Source organism: Rhinatrema bivittatum, unplaced genomic scaffold, assembly GCF_901001135.1.
Source record: "Rhinatrema bivittatum unplaced genomic scaffold, aRhiBiv1.1, whole genome shotgun sequence".
In the NCBI taxonomy this organism is placed as follows: Eukaryota; Metazoa; Chordata; class Amphibia; order Gymnophiona; family Rhinatrematidae; genus Rhinatrema; species Rhinatrema bivittatum.
In genome coordinates, this window is record NW_021820766.1 from 182900 (window position 1) to 204359 (window position 21460).

At 41.6% G+C, this 21460-nt stretch overlaps 1 long non-coding RNA gene across 1 annotated transcript; it reads right to left on the reverse strand.

Annotated features, from left to right (window-relative positions):
• Nucleotides 1-18688: 18688 nt before the first annotated feature.
• LOC115082117 lies at nucleotides 18689-20155 on the reverse strand. Its single transcript, XR_003854077.1, has 2 exons — nucleotides 19747-20155; nucleotides 18689-19042 (listed from the first exon to the last, which is right to left on the reverse strand). It is a non-coding gene; the product is annotated as an uncharacterized LOC115082117 (long non-coding RNA).
• Between the last annotated feature and the right edge of the window lie 1305 nt (nucleotides 20156-21460).

Consider the following 21460-nt stretch of genomic DNA (forward strand, 5'->3'; position numbering starts at 1 on the left):
TAGCCAGCACGAAAGGTCTGTGGGAGGTATGTTTATGGTAGAAAAGGTTGGATCGGAACGTTGCTGGAGAAGGAGCATGGCGCACCAACAGGTGTCGTGCACAGCATGGTGGAAAGCAGGGAGCCTGGTGGTGGAGGGGAATGGGGCACAGATAAGGTCGACTTGCCCAGTGAATGGAGTTAATGAGGAGGGTAGGAAAGAGGAGAGGTAATGAGGAGCTGCAGAGCGGATGCATTTATAGGCGCGTGAGAGAACCTTAAACTGTATTTGGAAGTGGGCAGGAAGCCAAATGAGGGGGGAGGTTTACATTTAGAAAGCAGAGAAGAAGCAATGCCAAACTGATGTTCGCCTGCCCCCCCCATCAAAGCCCTTTGAGAAAGTTGATACTCATCAGATCCAAATACCCGGTGTTATTTACCAAGCGGAGGCCCGAAACGAACATCGTAAAATTTGATGGCAGATAATGCAGAAAGAGGTAACCAGCGGTGTGCATAGTTTCCTGCCTTCTTCTGACTGCCCTATGCTTATCTCTTTGTGGTAACCCACAGGAAAACAAGGAACACTGTGATAATGATAGGTCTGAAATGTTTTAGTTCTTTCAGAACCCTGAGGTTTATACCATCTGGTCCAGGTGATTTGCTACTCTTCAGTTTATCAATCCGACCTACTACATCTTCCAGGTTCACCGTGATTTAGTTCAGTTCATCTAAATAGTCACCCTTGAAAACCATCTCCGGAACCGGTATCTCCCCGACATCCTCATTATTAAACACAGAAGCAAAGAATTCATTTAGTCTTTCCATGACGTGCTCGTAAGTGCTCCTTTAATTCCTCAGTCATCCAACAGTCCAGCCGACTCCCTCGCAGGCTTCCTGCTTCGGATATATTTTTTAAAGTTTCTATTATGTGAAAAGACCAACTTATTTTCAAATTCTCTCTTAGCCTGTGTTATCAGTGTTTTAGATTTAACTTGCCAATGCTTATGCGTTTTCTTATTTTCTTCAGATGGATTCTTCTTTCAGGTCTTTTTTTCTTTTGGCTAAAATAGCTTGTTTCACCTCACCTTTTAACCATGCCGGCACGCTACATTCACTGCATATTATACATATTCATACTGCACAGTTCCTGCATGTTACACACATACAATGTATATGCGAGTTTGTTCTCTGGGCTGCAGGTTCTGCATGCTATTTCATCGCACAGGGTGAATCTCGGAGAACAGAAAAGCAAAGCTTTGACCATGTAAATATTTTCCACAGAGTTGAGTTTTTGTACCTATCCATTAACTGTCCTCCGTGATTATATTTGGATCTTCTGGTGAGAGGGGAAGCACACGAGTAGCCCACTGTGGCTTGGAGCTGCCTCTACCAGGCAGTGATATAATTAGTCCTTGTAATTACAATGGCTGAAGGAGCTTCCTGCCAGCCCAGTGGATTGAGTGCAGGCACACGCCCTCCTCATGCCACAAGAGACAGGTTAGACAGAGGCCTCCCGGGCCCTTACTCTCATAGTGTGCATGCTGCTTTGGTGCAGCTCCCACACTGAGGTTCTGTAATTACAGGTTAAACAGGGAAATTAAAAGGCAAGAATCGCAGAGGATGCATGGATCTCTAATACATATTTTCTCTCTCACACACACACACACACACACACACACACACACACTCACTCACTCACTCGCTCTTAAGGTAATGAAGCGTGATCACATGCAACTTGATGGGAACAAGAGCTGCTTTGATCAGCAGTATGTTACAGCTCATAAAATACGATTTGGACCTTTTCTTTAATTTTTTTTTAACCAAATCTCTGTCATTGGTGTGGTGTACCATCGATTTGTGTCATCAGTCTGGTAATCCAAGAACAGGAGTGTGATTATATTACAGGGAAGAGATCTATAAATTCAGTCACTTCAGTGAAAGTGTAAATCCATGGGATTTTGTTAATTCATCAGTATCTAGCAGAGCAATCAACAGATTTGTTACAAACTGGCTGGTGATGCAGAGTCAGTCCCTTGACACGGTGTTTCAAGGGAGGCTGCATCAGGAGGGACTAATGAGATCAAGAAGATCTTTCATATGAATTATACAGAACCTTTCAGTCTGGGAAAAGAGTTTGTACAGAGTGATTGGATGCGGTACTGCCAGCAGCCTGTGCGATCCATCAGTCCGTGATAGTGTTGACAATCCATGTGATCAGCACCGTACAGCCAGCTAACCCCAATTCCCTGCAGCTGGAGTGAGGGAGATGTAGCTCATAGCCCCATCACTGAATCGATGGGGCAAAGGGGATTGCTACAGAGTAATGGAAACTAAAATATATCAGCATTCTGAATCAGCTAATAAACATTTGCATTACCATGGCCAACAGATTTTGAAGTCCACAGCTTTTTTTTATTGGAGCTTGAGATTCTGAATTGGATTCAGACAACAGCCAGTGCTGGCCCATGATTTTTATGGTTCAGGGTACTGATAAGCCGGCATTTGGGAAAAAGTATTACGTAGCAAAGGACTGCTTCTACAGCCAAGTCCAAAAGCAAAGCATGTTCAAGCAGCATTGTTTGAATTATCAAGAAAGCTGGTCACCCCGTAAAATTGTTGCTAACAGTAATTTTGTTATGGGTTTGACAACTGCTTGGCTTTGATTGCAAATATTACTACCCTTAAGGTAAGGCTTGGGGAAGCCTGCACAGAGTATCAGTTACTACTCTTAAGTTAAGGACTGAGGAAACCTGCATGGAGTGGCAGTTACTACCCTTAAGATAAGGCTTGGAGAAACCTGCATGGAGCGAGGCTTGCGGAAACCTGCACGGAGCGGCAGTTACTACCCTTAACAGAAGGCATGGGGGTAACCTGCACGGAGCATCAGTTACTACCCTTAACAGAAGGCATGGGGGTAACCTGCACGGAGCGGCAGTTACTGCCCTTAACAGAAGGCATGGGGTAACCTGCACGGAGCGGCAGTTACTACCCTTAACAGAAGGCATGGGGGTAACCTGCACGGAGCGGCAGTTACTACCCTTAACAGAAGGCATGGGGGTAACCTGCACGGAGCGGCAGTTACTACCCTTAACAGAAGGCATGGGGGTAACCTGCACGGAGCATCAGTTACTACCCTTAAGATAAGGCTTGGAGAAACCTGCACGGAGTGGCAGTTACTACCCTTAAGATAAGGCTTGGAGAAACCTGCACGGAGCGGCAGTTACTACCCTTACGATAAGGCTTGGGATAACCTGCACGGAGCGGCAGTTACTACCCTTGACAGAGGGCTTGGGGGTGATCTGCATGGAGTGGCAGTTTCCACTACGTTCAGCTCGCTGGGCAAACTGGATGGACCGCTTGGTCTTCTGCCGACTATTACTATGTAGGCTGTGGTTCTGTAGGTGCTTGGGGATTTTGAAACCCATCATTGTAGGGCCTTGAAATTCTGGCTCTGTAGGACCTTGGGATTCCAAAGCCCACGGTTCTCTATGCACGAGGAATCTGGCTTTAGAGCAAGCATGTGTGGATCCTGTTGCATCCAGAGGCTAGGAATATGAATCCTGACACTCAGACCTTGGTGCTTACGGACTGTAGCCAGTGATGTTTTGATAGTTTGGGGGGGGGGGGGGGGGGAGAGAAAATGCATAATGAGAACCTTTTCAAACAACCTTCAAAGTTCCCAAACTATTTTTAATGGAAATGTTTCCTTAACAAACATTTCAGCCTGCTTACTTGAAAGCTCTTGTGTCAGCTGGGGACATGAAAAAAAAAAAAACTCCCTGGTGGTAATCCTAAAGCTAAGATGAGAGACATTCAACAGGAGCAGCATTGATGCCCCTCAGCCACAGCACTGACAGAATGCCATCTGTATTAGGAATATATAAACTAACTGTACACACACACACACGCACGTACATGCGTACAGATAGGTACACATCTGCAGGCGGATACACAGAGATGTAGGCGTTCACTTTCTACTTTGTCCCAGCCATAGGGTGTCTCTTCTTTCCTCCTGCTATCTATTGTATTTATAGCGCTATAACAGATGCAGGCAGCGCTATATGGAGACGCTTTAAAAAAAAATAGTGTAACATCAGCAGGCTCTCTCACTGATCCTGGCTGCTGCTTTCCTGCCACGAGCGAAAGGCGACAAGGACGAGATCCAACGAGTGCAAACGGAAATAAAACACAGGTTTCTTTTCCTTCTTTCTGGATCGACAACAGCCTTCGCTGCGAACTCCAGGAATAGGCTCCTGTAACCGTGGGGGCTGTCTGGACTGGACTGCACTCTGTCCTGCGGGTTCAGATGCCACGCCCCCTCTTATGCCTCTTTCATTACTTAACTCCCACAGCAATTCTGGCCACCACAAGCCCCACTGTGCTGCTAAGAATAGGAACCTCCAGAGAACAAAGTGCCCATGCAAGGGAGAAGGATGGGGCCCTCCAGGGAGGGGTGCAGGCAGCTCTTCTAGTCTAAAGTTAGAATATATGGCTGCACACCCATTTAATTTTTTTGATTTACATTCTGCCTTTCATGGGCTGTCAGACACACTTCAAAGTGGGTTACATTCAGGTAACAGTAAATATTTCCCTGGCCCCCAGAGACTTGCGATCTAAGGGCCTCATTATTTACTGAGCAGTTTTCCCGTTCAGACACAGAATGGGGAAAACTTTCGTAAATGAGTTTTGTACCTGAGGCAATGAAGTGGTGAAGGTGACTTTGCCCGAGGTGAGAAGGAATGCGAACAGAATTTGAACCCTGGCTTCCCTGGTTCACAGTCTGCCCCCCCCCCCCCCCTCTACACCGAGATGGACCCGTGTGCAAGATTATGAAGATGACCTAGGAGATCTGTACTGATCTAGAAACAACCATGCTCTACTCCAGTGTCCTCAAGCAACACAAGTCAACAGCATTCCACTTGTCACTCTGCAAACTTTCAACATTTTCTCTTTATCAGACTGCTTACGTTATCGAGGAGAGTGTTTTGGTGCTTATCGTTCATTATCCTGTCCCATCAGAGAGCTGCAATACTATCGTTATAGCATCGGAAAGTCCCAATACCAATTACTGTTAACATGGACCGCAGTTGGCTCCTTGGGTCTTGTGTAGGGGACTTTGAGGCCAGCTTCCTGCTGGACTTATTCTCACCAGTCAGAAAGTGTTGGAGCCTCTCCCCCCAAGACCCCAGCACTCTAGGTGACATCCTTGATCATATCTTGTGGCCTTCTCTCCAGTACTGGGGACGGGGAAGCGTGTTTTTGGGGATGAGTGTAGGTTCTTTTTGTTTTGGCTAGTGAGAAGTGGGTTTAGGATTTCCCTTTTTTTTGGGTGGGGGGAGGGGGAGAGGAGGGGGAGAAGAGGAGGAAGGGATAGTGCTGGATTCTTTGGGAGTTTGGTTATAATTAAGAAAGTTAGGTAATATATTGTATAATGGGGTATTTAGCTTCTATTACTATTTTTATTGTATTTATTTTGCTGTATTAATTGTATTATAATGATGTTTTAATTTGTCTGATTATATTTAATATATTTTTAGTTTTTGTTTTATTATGATGCAGTGAGTTATCTTTTATAATGTATTGTAACAGGCCTTGAGTATAGTTTATTGACTGTACAAAGTGTGACTAAACCAAGAAGAAATAAAAATTCATGTAACTTGGAGTGATGATCAGTCATAGACATTTTCCCAGTGCACTTTGGGCACTGCTTGAAGCCAGCTGGCTTGCTTCTTGGGCAGGGCGAGGAAAATAGATGCCTAGATGCTGCCTTTCCTGCTTGTCCATGGAGGAAAGACGCACTGAACATGAACATTATATGGTCACTTGAGGGCACAGCACCGCAGGACTGCTGAGCTAAATGAAAATAAAAAAAAATAAAAATCTTTAAAAGTGCTGTCAACCTATGAAGGCAAAATAAAAGCCCATGGCCAATGTGAAAAAGAGACTTGATGTAAAACAGAAAGAAAATTGTGCTCAGCACTGAAGTGCAGGGAAAATGCCTGAAAGTAACCTGAAGCACAGTGTACTGACTGCTGCAAGGCCATGAGAGGTTGCACAAAACCCTGCATGTACTTAGAAAGCCCCTTCCAGGATTTTCCAGAAGCTGGGCAAACCTCATTCAGGGCGTACCTGACCCATTATGATGAAGGTTGCTCGTCCTCAGAGACTGTGCCTGCTTACCGCAAGTTCTGTAGCTCAGGGATAGAATAATGAAACCTTAAGTGCTTTAGGAGACCTTGAAGGAGCACAGGGAAAGCTTTTTGGTGCCAAAAGGGGGCAGCCGTTGCTAATCTGGAAGCTGTACAAGTTCTTTTTTCCCCCCCTTGTACCCTTACAGGTACAAACGCCCTCCGGAGATAGGGAAATACCTACAGTAACTGAGTGATATCTGAAGTGGCCGACCAGTCACAAAAGGTGGAATACGAATTAAAAAAAAACAAAACATTAAAATATCCATGAAATAAGAAGTCATTCCCCATCCTGGCCTAAGCTTTCATGTCACCGAGGAGCGGAAGCAGAGCAGGTGAGAGGTAGAGGGACTTCAGGTGCCCTGGGTCTGCATCTGAGCAAGGAAAGAGGCGAGGAGCTGCAGGAACGCTGAGTGTTTACATGCTGAATGGGAAGCTGAAGTTAGGTCCCGCCAGCAGTGAAAAGTGGTCTTTGTCTGGGTGCTCGCAGGCTACAATATGGGCTTTAACTGCGCTTCCACAGCTCTGAGTCCCTGGGATATTCCAGAATGATTCAGCCTCACCAACTGCTTCCCAGGAAGAGAGAGAGAGAGAGAGCCTGGAATAGCAGCACCTGTAATTTGAGCTCTTCCCCCCCCCCCCCCCCCCCCAAAGCAAGGCAGGCAGGCATCAAAACGCTGCCCAGATTCCAGCTCTCCATTAATTCCGCTGGCAACTTACACGCTTTTAACATGGAAACGTGACAGCAGAAAAAGACCTTATGGCCTGTCTAGTCTGCTCATCCATCCAACTAATCTAGCTTTATAATTCCCATCACTTCCTTAGAGAGCCCATGTGTTGTTTATCCCATGCTTTCTTGAATTCAGAGGCTGTTTTTATCCCCACCACCTCCACTGGGAGGCTGTTGCAAGCATCCGCTATCCTCTCTATAAATAAATATTTCCTAAGATTACTCCTGAGTCTTCCCCCTTTCACTCTCATTCCAATACCCCTCACTGTAGATGCATAACTCATGCAAATCATACCCTGAACTGCCGAGGCTGTCTATATAGTTATGTGCCCATGTCACTTAATTTGCATGGATAAGACAAAGCGACCTAATAAAATGAGATTAACAGAGCAATGCAGTGGAATCCATATGAATCGTGGAAGCTCCACACATGCAGCATTGGGTATAACAGGGCCATGTTATATCAGGCATTCGCTTTTGAGTTTTGTAACAATAGGGGAAGATGTCAATTGTTTATTAGTGCAGAAAGGGCAGAGGTGGATTTATGAAATGGGTTCTCTTGTACCGAATGGTTTAAACAGTGAGTGAGGGTTTTTGTTTGGCATACAGTTGCTTTAAAGACACACCACACACACCACATAAGCTTCTGTGCATGCACAGCATCTGAATGGCTGTTTGTCTTTTAATGTTGGTGGTGTGAGAACTTCCTGAGTGTTTTTGAGACTTCTACTATGGTAAGTTGTGTTTTGTGGTCTCATTTGGTGAACAGGTGGTTCTTTTTAGTTGGGAGACCCAAGAAAAGGGAAAACGAGTGAAGAAATAAAAGGAGAAAAAAAAAATAAGAAAAAGAATAAGAGAGACCGATCAAGACTTCATAATTCCAAAGCACCACGCGATCTTAAGAGGCTTCTTAAACACGAGAATCCAAAAAAAATCTAAGCTGAAAGGGTTCAAAATAGACACAGTTGACATTAAGATGTTTCACACCTGACATCATCTACCGGGCGCTGGGCACTTAACCTGGGGCCGGACGCCAGAGGCACATGCGTTGCGTGCACCTTACCACCTTGGTGAGCTTGTTATTTTCATATGCCTGTGTTGAGTTTTCTCTACTGATTATTACAACTGTAGACTATAATGTCTTGTATTTCTGTTATTACTGGTCAGGGCCGCTACAATACTCGAACTATCACAAGTACTTGGTGACCACCTCCTCGTAACAGAGTTTTGAAAAATATTCCAACCAATTTCATCAGCTCTATCAGTTTTCTCGACCGTCTTGATTTTATTAATTATTACATATGACCTGTTAAGCACCATTGATCCTGATTGTTTCAGTGTAACAGAAACATGGCTTAAAGATTATGACATCCCTCTACTTAACCGGTTGCCCTACAATTTATAATTATGCAGAAGTAGTGGCTTAGCCATATTCTATAAAAGAAGTAGACACATCTCCTTACGAATCAGTACGAGATTCTGTGTTAAAACCTGAATCGATCAACATTTGTCTCATTTACTGCCCACTCCAGACTACTTGATTACAATTCTTTTCCGATTCTTGAAGCCATTATTAATCTGCAATTAGGTCCACCAAAAACTATTGTTCTAGGTGATTTTAATCTTCAGGTAGATATTTCTCATCCATTGCACACCGTCCGTACTTTTCTTGACACCTTCCTAGCTTGTGGATGGTAATAAAACATCTCATCCCTGACACGTGTAAAGGGGCCATGCTCTTGATTTATGCTTGTAAATAAAAACGTCGCCCCTGATTTTGCAGTAGACACTTCCACCAAAACTGTCCATGGTCGGACCATTTTCTTATTTCAATCTTAATTTCATCTAATCAGATGCAGTCATCCTCCTCTAAATAACAACCGTATAATAAGAAAACATGGCTTTGTTGACCCTCAAGACTTAGCCAGTGAGCTTTCTTCTCTACTTGCAAAAAATACAGATGAAACAGCTACAGGTCTTCTAACTCTGTGGAAAAATGCCTTGCAATCCACCCTCGACAAATTGTGTCCTATTAAAGAATTTAAAAAGAACCATCACCAGAATCCATCTTGGTTTTCTAACACCCTCCAGTGTAAAAAATGTGAACTAAGGAGGCTGGAATGGAGATGGCACTTTCAATCCATGCACCGAGAACTTATCCTTATACAAAAAATCATCTCATAGCTTACCAAAACGAGATCCTGAAAACGAAAAAGTACATATATTAGAAACTAGCAAAATCGTTTAATAAACCTGCTGAATTATATCAAATGATAAATCAAATTATTAAGCCCGCCTCAAACTCATCTGCACTCCTTGTAACAGATTCAAATCTGAATACCGCGGATATAATTGCCAAGTACTTTATTGACAAAAAAGTGAATAAAATTAGAAGCTCCATTACAACTGCAACTCACACAATGGATAATGAATTCCATCCTGACAACGCTCCTTGGGCTGAATTTAATACTGTCACAGAAGAAGACATAATTGAATGTATTTCAAACATGAACTCCTCATTCTACTGCTTAAACCCCTGTTCTACAACACTCTTAAAATCAATAAAACTGACACTTGTACTTTAATATGCAATTGATTCAATGCCTCACTTAGTAAAGGTTATATCCCAGACTCCCTTAAGAGAGCCGTAGTTCAGCCTATCCTTAAAAAACACAACGCCGATCCCTCAGTGTTGACAAATTACTGGCCAATATCCTCCTTGTCATACGTTGTCAAGATCCTCGAAATGTGCACCCCTCAGTTGACCCTCTTCACTGACTGTAATAATGTACTAGACCAATATCAATTTGGTTTTTGCAAATTTCATAGTACTGAATTACTATTGTTCTCTAGTTTTGATATCAAAAGACGTGGCTTTGAACATGGTACTAGCTTCATTCTGCAGCATTTGATACAACTGACCATAGCATATTGCTAAACCGTTTGAGCGCACTAGGACTAACAGGGAAGGTATTGGCTTGGTTCAACTCTTTGTCAAACTTGCGCTTTACAAGTTAAATTTGAATTGTACACCTCATCCTGGCAGACAGTTACATCTGGAGTTCCCCAAGGCTCTGCGTTGTCAGCGATGTTATTTAATATTTATATGACACCATTGTGCCGAGTACTTGCAAATCTTGACCTTCACTACGGATTATATGCAGATGATGTACAATTTTTATTTGCTAATAAAATAACATGGACACAAACTGAACAAGTTCTTTTGAATTATCTCACTACTATTCAAAATTGGCTATCTCAAAATGAAGCTATCATTGAACATCCAAAAAACCTGAAATAATACAATTCACAAGATTCTCATTATGCAACGCCCCATCTGAACTTACTATTAATGGTCAAAGTATTCAAATGATGAAATCTCTTTGAAATCTTGGCATGCAAATTGATCCTTCATTAAGCATGAATGTTCAAATTAAAAGTCTAACCAGACTTCCTATCACAAATTGAAGCTGTTACGACACCTCAAGCCATTTCTGGATCCCATTGATTTCCGCACAGCTTTACAGACATTGCTGTTCTCTAGCATAGATTACTGCAATTCTTTATTCATTGGCTTGCCTAAATATACTCTCTGCCATTACAGATTATCCAAAACTCTGCAGCTCGCTTACTGACTGACACCCAGTTCGTGAGCCCACTACCCCAATTTTACAGTAACTCCACAGTAACCAATAGCATTCAAAATGCAGTATAAACTTGCCACAGTCGTACATTCTCTCATACCTAATGTTCAATCACCATGGATAAACACCATCATGAAAATACATTCCCCAGCGAGATCCCTCCAATCAGCAAATCAGAATGTACTGGATATCCCCTCCCCTAAAATTGCACGTCTGGATGACACTAGGGGAAGAGCACTTTCAATAGCAGGTCCAACCTTTTGGAATTCATTACCAAATGAACTGAGAAACCTCCTAGGTATTTTAAGAAAGCTTTAAAGACTTTTTTATTTAAACTCAATTTTAATGTCTAAATCTAGGTCTATTATTGTTTGACTACTCACTGCTCTGCAATTTTTATTTTATGTGACTTTGCCGCCATGTATAAAAAAAATCTATGAATGTGATATTGTAACCCACCCTGAACGTAGGAAAGGCAGGCTATAAATGTTTTAAATAAATTAAAGAAAAATAAATAACCTACACAGCACAGGCTTACTGGGCAGACTGGATGGGCCACGTCCTATTCTAATCCAAACCAAAAGAACAAAAAAAGTCTTATCCATCAAAACTAAACATAACAAAAAGACCCAAAATGTATCGTTGTTTCTCGATGCTGTGTCAACTATACAATTTCTTTAAATTGAAGGATGCTGCATCAGCAAGCCAGACAACGGCAGTGATATAACTTGCCGTCCGGACTACTCGTCACTTGCAGCGTATTATATCGATTTTTGTATATTATTTATAAAGTGTTTTTTTTAAAGTCCCATTGAAAAATGATGATTATAAAAGTCCAAAAACCTTAGGAACACACATCTGTGCCTTAAACCGTAGTTGAGAAGCCCCGACAACGGCCGGTGTTTCGCGATGGCTGAATCGCTTCTTCAGGAGTAATTTTAAGCTTCAATCTTAGGACAGATGCTAATGATTTAAAAAATTACAAACATAGTGATTTCCAGAAAAAAACCAAAATAAAAAATACTTAGCTCAAGATGTCCACAGCACAAACCTTCTTCCCGGACGCGAACGTCTCCAAAAAGTTTTTCGCGATATGTGGGACCAAGTGAAGCCCGAACTGCTTTCCCTTTAAAAAGCCCGCGCTTTTCGACGTAATGATGTCATGACGTGCTTCCATCTTTGACTCGCGTTGTTATGGTAATATATAAACAATCTGTGACAGGCCAATTTAAGGTGGTGGTTATCATGATTCCTAGTGTGTAATAATAAATAAAAAAATGTGATTATTCATAAAAACACTTGAAGTTCTAGTGCTGAATTTAAACCATTGGGTTCAACAGTCTGCAGTCGGTAAATCCATCTTTGCTCTGCACGTAAAAGCCGGACATTAAAATCCCCTCCTCTCCAGTTAGGGGATAGCTGCTCAAGTACACACACTTTTAAGTTATCAAAAATGTGATGATGTTGAATACAATGTGCTGTCAGTGGAGCTGTCAGTCGGCCCGTTGAAATGCAGGATCGATGTTCTATAAGACGGGTCTTCAATGCTCGCTGAGTTTTGCCCACATACCATAAGTTACATGGGCATTGTATGAGGTAAATTACCCCCGTGGATCGACAATCTGTAAAATTCCTCAAAACAAAGGTGAAATCAATTTTTGCGAAATATAAAGAAGATGTGTCTCTCATCACATGGCAGGGCTTCTCAACTACGGTTTAGGGCACAGATGTGTGTTCCTAAGGTTTTGGGACTTTTATAATCATCATTTTTCAATGGGACTTTAAAAAAAACACTTTATAAATAATATACAAAAATCGATATAGCCACGTCCTATTCTGCCATCATTTCTATGTTTCTAAAAGTGTTGCTGCGGCATTTTTTTTTATTAGTTCTAGTTGCAGGTGCTTCATTTTCAGACTGTTGTATAACATATTACAATAGTCCAGCATGGATTACTGTGACTGATTCTAGCCTTCCAACAACCTACCTGTACTGGCCAGAACTTTGTTGGCTCTCCTGTTACAATTTTTACATTTAGGATCTGGCTGTCTCTAGCAGAAATAAGAACTCTCTATTTCAGTGATTCTGCTAGCCACAGGATGGTGCTGCCGAGCTCATCTCTGTGGCTGGATCTACCCTCTTATGGATCTGAAATGCTTCTTCCAGCTGTGCACTGCTCCCATGAGGGCGCAGAGGCTATACAGGCATGTGCTTTATTCTGTAACACTACACATACAGACCTCTATCTCTGAGGGAGATACTGACTGCTGAAAAATGTGTGGCCAGAATTTACAGATTGCGTTTAAACATTTTGGCTATTCATCTGCTTAAATTTGCTTGACAGGAATACAAACTATAGCTCTTACATTAGACATCTGAAGCTCTGCATGAGCAGAAAGAGGGATTTTTTTAAAATTACCTTTCAGTTCCTCTTCCATTAGCTCTCACACTAGTCTGCACCCTGGATTATGCACTGCCTCTCAGAAACTGTAGACCAAACATTACACAGCTCACATCTTGTGAGACACATAATACATCAGGCCCCTGAACATGTTTGGCGCCAGTTTTGGAGAATTCAATAGCAGTATAATCTGCAAAAATAAATTTCAGAAAGAAAATGACAGCATGGGCCAATTTTCAAGTTGTCCAAGTTAGGACAAATACCATGCATAACGTTGTATCAGTTCTCAAAGTGAAAGTACAAACCTCAGGGTAACCCCAACTGCAAAGTTCCCAGGTATGTTCCAGGTGCCCGCATTCTGCAACGTCTAGGCCCAGAAGGGGAGCCACTGCACATTGCTGGCAGCTCCAGAGTTCCTTGTCTTTACAAGCAAAGGAAAAAACGTAAAGCAATGAGCAGAGAAGCTGTTTTTCTTTAATAAAGTGAAATCTATTTTCTTGCCACTCTGCTGCTTATTACCTTAAGCTTTCTAGGTTTACTCACTCCCTTGACTGGCGTTTTGAAAGAAAGATGAGACAAATATTTAGTCACTCAAGGGTCTGAGTAATGCTGTGCTGGTGATACTTTTCCCTTGGTTTATAATCCTTATAAGGATATAGACCCTAACAAAATTTCTGGAATAATGTTGCCTCCATTAATGAGAATTATTTTCCTGTAACAAATGAATAGAATCCCTCTATTAAATCCAGAAAAGCAGATTCCAAGAAGAACCTGAACAAATTGGCTTAGCATCTCTGGAAGACTACTTTTCCAGCAAATACTTCTGAATAGCACATGAACTAGAAAGTTTGCTTTTATGTCTTGCATTTTATCTCATAGTTATGAATTGTATAGCCTTTATAAATATTACATTTGCAATTTAACTTTCTTGCCCAATAGTTGACTTGGTATTTCTATTATTGATTTATGCTGTTTTATTAAACTAACGATTATATGTGATGTATTTTAGCTTTAATCTCTGGAATCGGTTCATTGGATCTTTATATTTGTTAGCTTGTATAAATGCACTAAAAAAGCTTCTATAGACGTACACTCTTACCTCAAGAGCTGTTCACTACACACCGGAGGAGCAGAACAGAGGACATGTACCCCAAGAGCTGTTGACACACAGGGTGGGGGACACCTATTCTGTGGATGCTTGTGATCTTCCTATTCTATGCACACGTGAATGATTCCAGTCTCTAGGGTTGTCAGTTTGGGACATAGGTCTAGTAGTCACAATTATCCAGGAGAAAGCAAGGTTGCTTACCTGTAAGGGGTGTTCTCCATGGACAACAGAACAAATCAACTGCAGAAATTGGGATGTCATCCTATGGCACTTTACAGGAAAAAATTGTGATCTCTGAATTTCTGAAGGACCTAAGCATGTGCAGAAATTCTTTTGCTGCTGCTGTCACATGAGTTTCCCTCAGCAATTAACAGTCATTTACAAAATGTACTTCAAGTTCTGGGAGGCAGGCTAATTTGACCTGTTATCAACAGAGAACACCCATTTCAGGTAAGCAACCTTGCTTACAGAAATAGCCACACAGTGGGGACTCCCAAGATGAAGGGTTGCATTAAATTAAAAGTGGGTAGAAATACAACCCAAAAGTAGAAGGAGAAGTTGAAGGTACTACTTGAATACATTGTGAAGAAGAATGGCTGTCTTGGGGGGAATCTAAGAAATAAAACTCTGTAAAGATGTGAACAGAAGACCATATCGCAGCTTTACAGATGTTTTGTGAAGATGCTGGTCTCTTCTGGGCAATGGAAGTTGCCATAGCTCTGATCTAATGCACTATGACAGAAGAGTTGATGCACTTTGAAAACGTCCACAAAGAAAGGGTCTGCTTTTTTTTTAAATGTATTATTTATTGAATTTCAACATAATCATTACAAGTAATGACACTTGATTTAGAAAAACTAGAAGGAGCATAAGAAATAAAGCCTAGATTAACATAGTAACCACAAAAAACAGTAAAGTGCTCTGTTAGCCAAGTCCACAAAAATATTAGGGAAGATCCAATCCAAATTGTCAAGGGAACTCATCAATATATATATATATATATATATAAAATCAGAAGTGATGACACGAAATCCAGATAATTCAATTAGGCATGTCTAAACCTACTGTCCCAATAACAGAGAACTCGGCAAGGGATATGTAATCTTAATTCTTTCTTAGTGGCTCATAAAAGCCATAAGCTGAGATATAAAAAAATATCAAACATAATGATATTTAATTATACATTTGCAAGGATATTCTTCTTCTTATGATATTAAAAAAAAAATAAAGCCTCCTAGTAACATCTGGAAACATTCTCACTTTGGAATTCAAAAAAGTGATATCTCTACATTTAAAGAAAAGTCTGAGTCCAGTGGCAAGTGGATCAGTAATGTGGAAGGGCATGCTTGCTCAGAATCAGATTTTCCCAAGAAACCAGTCAAATCCAAAATATCCATTTCTTGCAAAGAATCTGCTTGTTGTCCCTCTGCTTCTTTCTTCTTAAACTGAGGCAAATAAAAGCAAGTTTGCTTACCATAAACAGTGTTTCCGTAGATAGCAGGATGAATTAGCCATGCTGTCAGGGGATTTGTCAATCAGGTCCAGGAGGCGGAGCTTTACAAAGCAGAGATTTAGATTTTAGCTCTCTGCGGCTGCGCGTGTGTTCCCACGCAGGAAAAGTAACAGATTCTCCTCAGTCTGTGATTAAGCTGTAGTTCGCAAAGACGGTGACTGCCAGGGAGGAGGGTGGGTCAACATGGCTAATTCATCCTGCTATCTACGGAAACACCATTTACGGTAAGCAAACTTGCTTTTTCCCGTCAATAGCAGGGCTGAATTAGCCATGCTGTCATGGGAGTCCCAAGCTCCCGATCACGTTGTTCATTGTATTTTCCACTTACTGTTGAGATGTAAACCAATATGATGTGTATTCTAATGTCAGTATAGAAAAGCTGTTAAATAAATAAATAAATAACAGATTGCTACTCCTTAACAGATTGGTATCAGAGTACTACCTCCTTTCCTTATAGGAGCATCTAACAGCAGTTCGCTAACAGATCTACAGATAGCTAGCTCCTCCCCTCTGGAGGAGCAGGTCATGTCATATCGCTACTCCTTCCCCTTTCAGGAGAACAGCAGAACAAGCTTGCTAACTCCGCCCTCCTGGCGGGGTGAGCGACAGCAGATTGCTAACTCCTCCCCTCTGGAGGAGGAGAACATAACAGGAGCCCGATGTGTAAATACACCTCCGTCAAGAACTAATCTGGTTGAACCGACGCAATGACAGATCGTAACATCTCCATGCGGAAGCGGGGTATTCGAAGGCATCTGTTGACCTGCTTTAAATCAAGAATGGGCCGGAAGGACCCCTCTTTTTTTTTTAAGTAACCAATACAGGATGTGAGTTTTTCACCTTCACCATCTGCTGTAGACAAGAGTAATAGTGGCAGACTGTGGGTGGCACCTTGGTATATAAGGCAGAGTCTGTCAAAACTTTCTCTGTCTCCATCTGCTGGAGGGGAGGCAAAACCCAGGAGTCTGGACTGATCTGGGTATGTATAGAGAAAAAATCATAGGATAGGAGACAATGTCTATTGTGGATTGAGAACTGGTTAAAAGATAGAAAACAGAGTACAGCTAAATGGTCAATTTTCTCAATGGACCTATACTGGGATCACTGCTTTTTAAGGAAAATTGGTTCTTACCTGCTAACTTTCGTTCCTTTAGTACCACAGATCAGTCTAGATTCCTGGGTTTTGCCTCCCTTCCAGCAGATGAAGACAGAGAGTCAGGACTGATTTGGGTACATACAGGGAAACATATTTATAAATGACTTAGAGATGGGAATGACAAGTGAGGTGATTAAATTTGCAGATACAAAATTATACAAAGATTGTGAAAAATTTTAAGAGGAATTTGTGAGACTGTGCATCCAAATGGAAGATGATATTTAATGTGGACATGTGCAAAGTGATGCATGTAGGGAAGAGCAACTCAAATTATAACTACACCATGCAGGGTTCCACATTAGGAGTCACCACCCAGGAAAAGGATTTAGGAGCCATCATAGATATGTTGAAATTCTCTGCTCAGTGTACGATGGTGGCCAAGAAAGCAAATAGAATGCTAGGAATTATTAGGAAAGGAATGGAGAATAAAACAGAGAATATCATAATGCCTCTGGTACAATTGCACCTTGAGTACTGTGTGTTTTGGCCACATCACAAAAAAGATATAGTGGTACTATAGTCCTACCTTTGAGGTAGATGGCACTGGCATGTACTTTTTTTTTTTTTTTTACAAAGTCCTCCCACAGCCTATGTAAGAAAGCATCCAGAAAGGGAGGCAATGCTGGAATGGGTTTCCCTGAAGAGGTGATAATTTGCTTGTTTTTCCTTCTTTCAAAAGGATCAGTGCCATATGAGAAACCTTCTGTGCCAAAAGCAGCTCTGACTTGTATGGCACCAACGGGCTTCATTTTGATGACCTCTGTGCTGGAGACTCTCATGCTGATACATTCAGTTCCATATAGTATATTTCTGCATGGTTTCCTGATCTTTGGCACAGTTCTTCTTCGAGTATGATACCAAATATCTGTGTTGCCTTGATTCAGTGTGATGCTGTTTTGAAGCTTGCACCGGAGTCACCTTTTCCTTTAGTCACTTTCCCATTAGCATTACTGGGCTGGCTACTCCTGAGAGACTCTGCTTTATGTTGGTCTTGTCTCATGGAGGAGATTAAATTTTAGAAGGGTCCAAATATTGTGAGAGAAAGATCATGGAAATCCTGAATGCCCATTTTGTGCCTACATCTCGTACACAATTTATCCAATCTCGGTGTCTTTGTTGACATGTTTCTGTCAAGAAGAGGTATACAAAAAGTTTATTTTCTTGTACTTGTTTTCTTCAGTGCTTGAAAACCGATAATTTTTTTAAACTTTTTATTTAACAAAGCGCATACAGCTAGATGTATGTGAACATATAATGCAGGTCTGTATATGCCATAAAAATTTCAAGGCAAGATGATAGTAAACCACATTTCCAATAAATTGAGGAATATCGGGACACAGAAGGTACACCATAGAACTTCCAATAACATTCCCAAATGTAATATTTATTCTTATGATCCATCAGACAATATTGTAGCCTTTCAATATCAGCTATAGCTCTTGTTTGAACTAGGATTCGTTTTCCACCTGGATGCAATTGTGAACTGGGTGAAAATCGATAATTAAAGTAAAAGAAAATTAAAAGAAATTAAATTAAATGATTCTCAAAAAATCACATTGGCAACACTGACAGGAGAGAGCACAAAATATTTTCTCGTTTGGTTGCTTGAGTGGATGAAAAAGACTAAGGGTAGCTCAAGCAACGGAAGCAGCATGGGAACTTATAGATCTTTTGAAGCTAGGAGAAGAGTGATTTTTTTTCTGTGACAGCATCGCCAGATGACATCCCCAGTTGTTTGGCTGCTTGTATTTGCTTGACCCCTGAGAAAACTGAAGTCATAGCAGGTTTATTTATTTAAAAAGATTTAGATCAGCTTTATTCATTATCTATGTAATCTTAAAAACTCACATACCTTAACATCGTTTTTGTTGGTCTTTTAAAAGATATCACAACCTATTAAGAATTCAGCCTGGGATTACATTCATTAGAATTTCTCTTTCAACTTAAAGAAAGTAAGAAAACAGAACTCTTAATAGGAGAGAAGTGCAATTTTATTACTTTTTTTGAATGTGTGTGATACTGAGATTCTAGCTGGTCTTTCTAGAGGTCTTGTGAGGGATTTTTCAAAGTAATGTTCTGTAAGGTTCAGAGCAGCACTCCACTTGTTGTTATACATGCAGAGTTCAGAAAGCGTTCTGGGTGCTGTAATTTCAGAACATCAGAAGAACAATCCCCAGGTGGATCCACAGAGTTTCTGTTGTATATAGTAATCGTGGAAGTACAAAAACACCACCAGCGGAGTCCCAAGCACAACATTCAGCCACAGGATGATATTGCCATAATTACCACCAAAAATCTTCTCAATCAGCCAAAAGATTGGAACCTGAGAAGGAAGCAAAGCCCAATGCATAGTAAGACTTTACCTGTAATTATTCTACTTAAGGTGTGATGGAAGGCAGCACCTTGGCTAAACTACAGTGTGTGCGCACACATTAATAACTGCAAATGTATCTTTCTTCCCCTAGAAGTTAATAGCATCACCATTTGGATCGCCCCAGTTCCTCTTCCCTTATTTAATTATTTCCCTTTCTTTTAGTACTGATCTAAGCCAAGTTTTCTGGCTAAGAGAAGCTGCAGCCTTCTCTAAATTTGGTCTAATTGTGGTTGCTCCTTAGGCATGCTCCTGGAAAAAAATTTTTTTGGGTAGACACGTTTGTCATATGAAATCACTTAGATGTAGTAAAATAGTTAAATCTCAATATTGGAGGTGATATCGTGTGTTAGTGATACCTGGAAAGGCTTTAGCATGCATGATTTATTTCCCAGTTTCCCCTACAGCCCAGATGTGTTCACCACTCTTATAATCTAGTAAAATAATATAACTGAAGCCCAGTGAAAGAAGTACCCATTGGCCTTTTGTACTTAAATCAACCCATATTAAGATGCAGTATCCTGAGGTCCCATACTGCTTATATTAAATCACAACATGATGTAAAATCAAGGAATGAGAAAACTCAACCGAGAGAAGCAATCAGATCTCACTCACAACATTTTTCAATAGTCAATGAAATATAAGTCATACCATACCTGGGCCAGCACAGTAAAAAAGATCCAAAACTGGAATATTTTTAGTGGGATAGAGATCAGGGACTGTAAAAAAAAAAAAAAAAAGAGAGAGAGAGAGAGAAAGTAAAACCTGCATGGGAAAGCCTGAACTCTCACAATATGTCATTGTTTTTTGTTGTTGCTGTCAGTTCATTAGCATAGAACAAAGGGATACATCTCATATAGGATGCCACAATATTTTGCTTGAAATTGTCTCTAGTTGTCACTGAAACACGAGTTAGTAGAGTATGAGGGTAATTTTATAACAAACTATAGGCCAGATTCATAAAGGCTTTCCTCTCATTTTATGTCTATGGGGAAAACCCTTAGTGAATCAGGTACTATGTAACTTACTGCCTTGCCAAAATACATAAGATTAAGGAAATTATCAGGTAAGAACACCTTTATCCTTCCTTTTCATTAGCCAGACCAGTCCAAATGCATGGGATGTACCCAAGTTACTCCTGACCAGGGCAGGATGCTGCCAAACCCACTTGTAAGTCTCCTCCCTGGCTTGCATGTCTAAAAGATAATATTTAGAAAATGAATGCAAGGAAGACCAAGTCACTACCTTACAAATTTCCTGCAGTGAAATCAAATGAAGCTTTGCCCATGAAGATGCCTGAGCTCTTAGAATGTGCTCTGATATATTTGGGCAATGATTTGCCATTATCCACATAAACAGCAGTAATGACCTTCTTAATCCAATGCACCCAACCGGCCTTGGTTTCTCAACCTGGAGGAAGCTGAACTAGACAACGGAAGTTAGATCTTAAGTTCTGCCCTGAACATTGCCAACTTCAGCTGCTGTGGTCCTACCCCTCTCAAAATTTTAAATGCCAACACTAAGGGGCAGATTTTCAAAGGGTTACGCGTGTAACTTACGTGCGTAACCCTGAAAACCTGTCCTTGCATGTGCCGAGCCTATTTTGCATAGGCTCGGCAAGACGCGCGCAAGCCCCGGGACGCACGTATATCCCGGGGCTTTGAAAAAGGGGTGGGAAGGGGACGGGGCGCCAGTCCGGGACCGAGGCCTCCGGCACAGCGGCTGTGCCGGGGGTTGCGCATCGGGCCTTGGCCGGCGCGCACAAGATACGCCTGCCCAGAGGCAGGCGTAAATCACAAAATAAAGGTGGGGGGCGATTTAGGTGGGGCTGGGGTGCGGGTTAGATAGGGGAAGGTGGGGGGGGGGGCCGGAAGGAAAGTTCTCTCCGAGGCCACTCCGATTTTGGAGCGGCCTCGGAGGGAACAGGGAAAGCCATCGGGGCTCCCCTAGCACTGGCGCACAAGTGTGCACCCCCTTGCACGCGCCGACCCTGGATTTTAGAACATGCGTGTGGCTGCGCGCGCATGTTATAAAATTGGGTGTAGATTTGTGCACAAATCTACGCCCACGCGCATGTTATAAAATCTGGCCCTAAGCATTTAAATTTGCAACATAATTTAATCAGCAGCGAGTGCAATTTCAGTAATAATGGACCTTCTGAGTCTCATCTATATTTTCCCAGCACTACTCTGGCAGCTGTATTCGGCATCACTTGTAGTTTCTTAAACAATCTATCTGGCAGCCCCAAATATAAAGTGTTGCAGCAATCTACACATGATATACTAATGCATAGACTACTGCTTCTAAAGCACAAAACTCCAAAAATGGCTTCAGCTCCTCACCAATTTAAGATTCCAATAAGCACTCGGG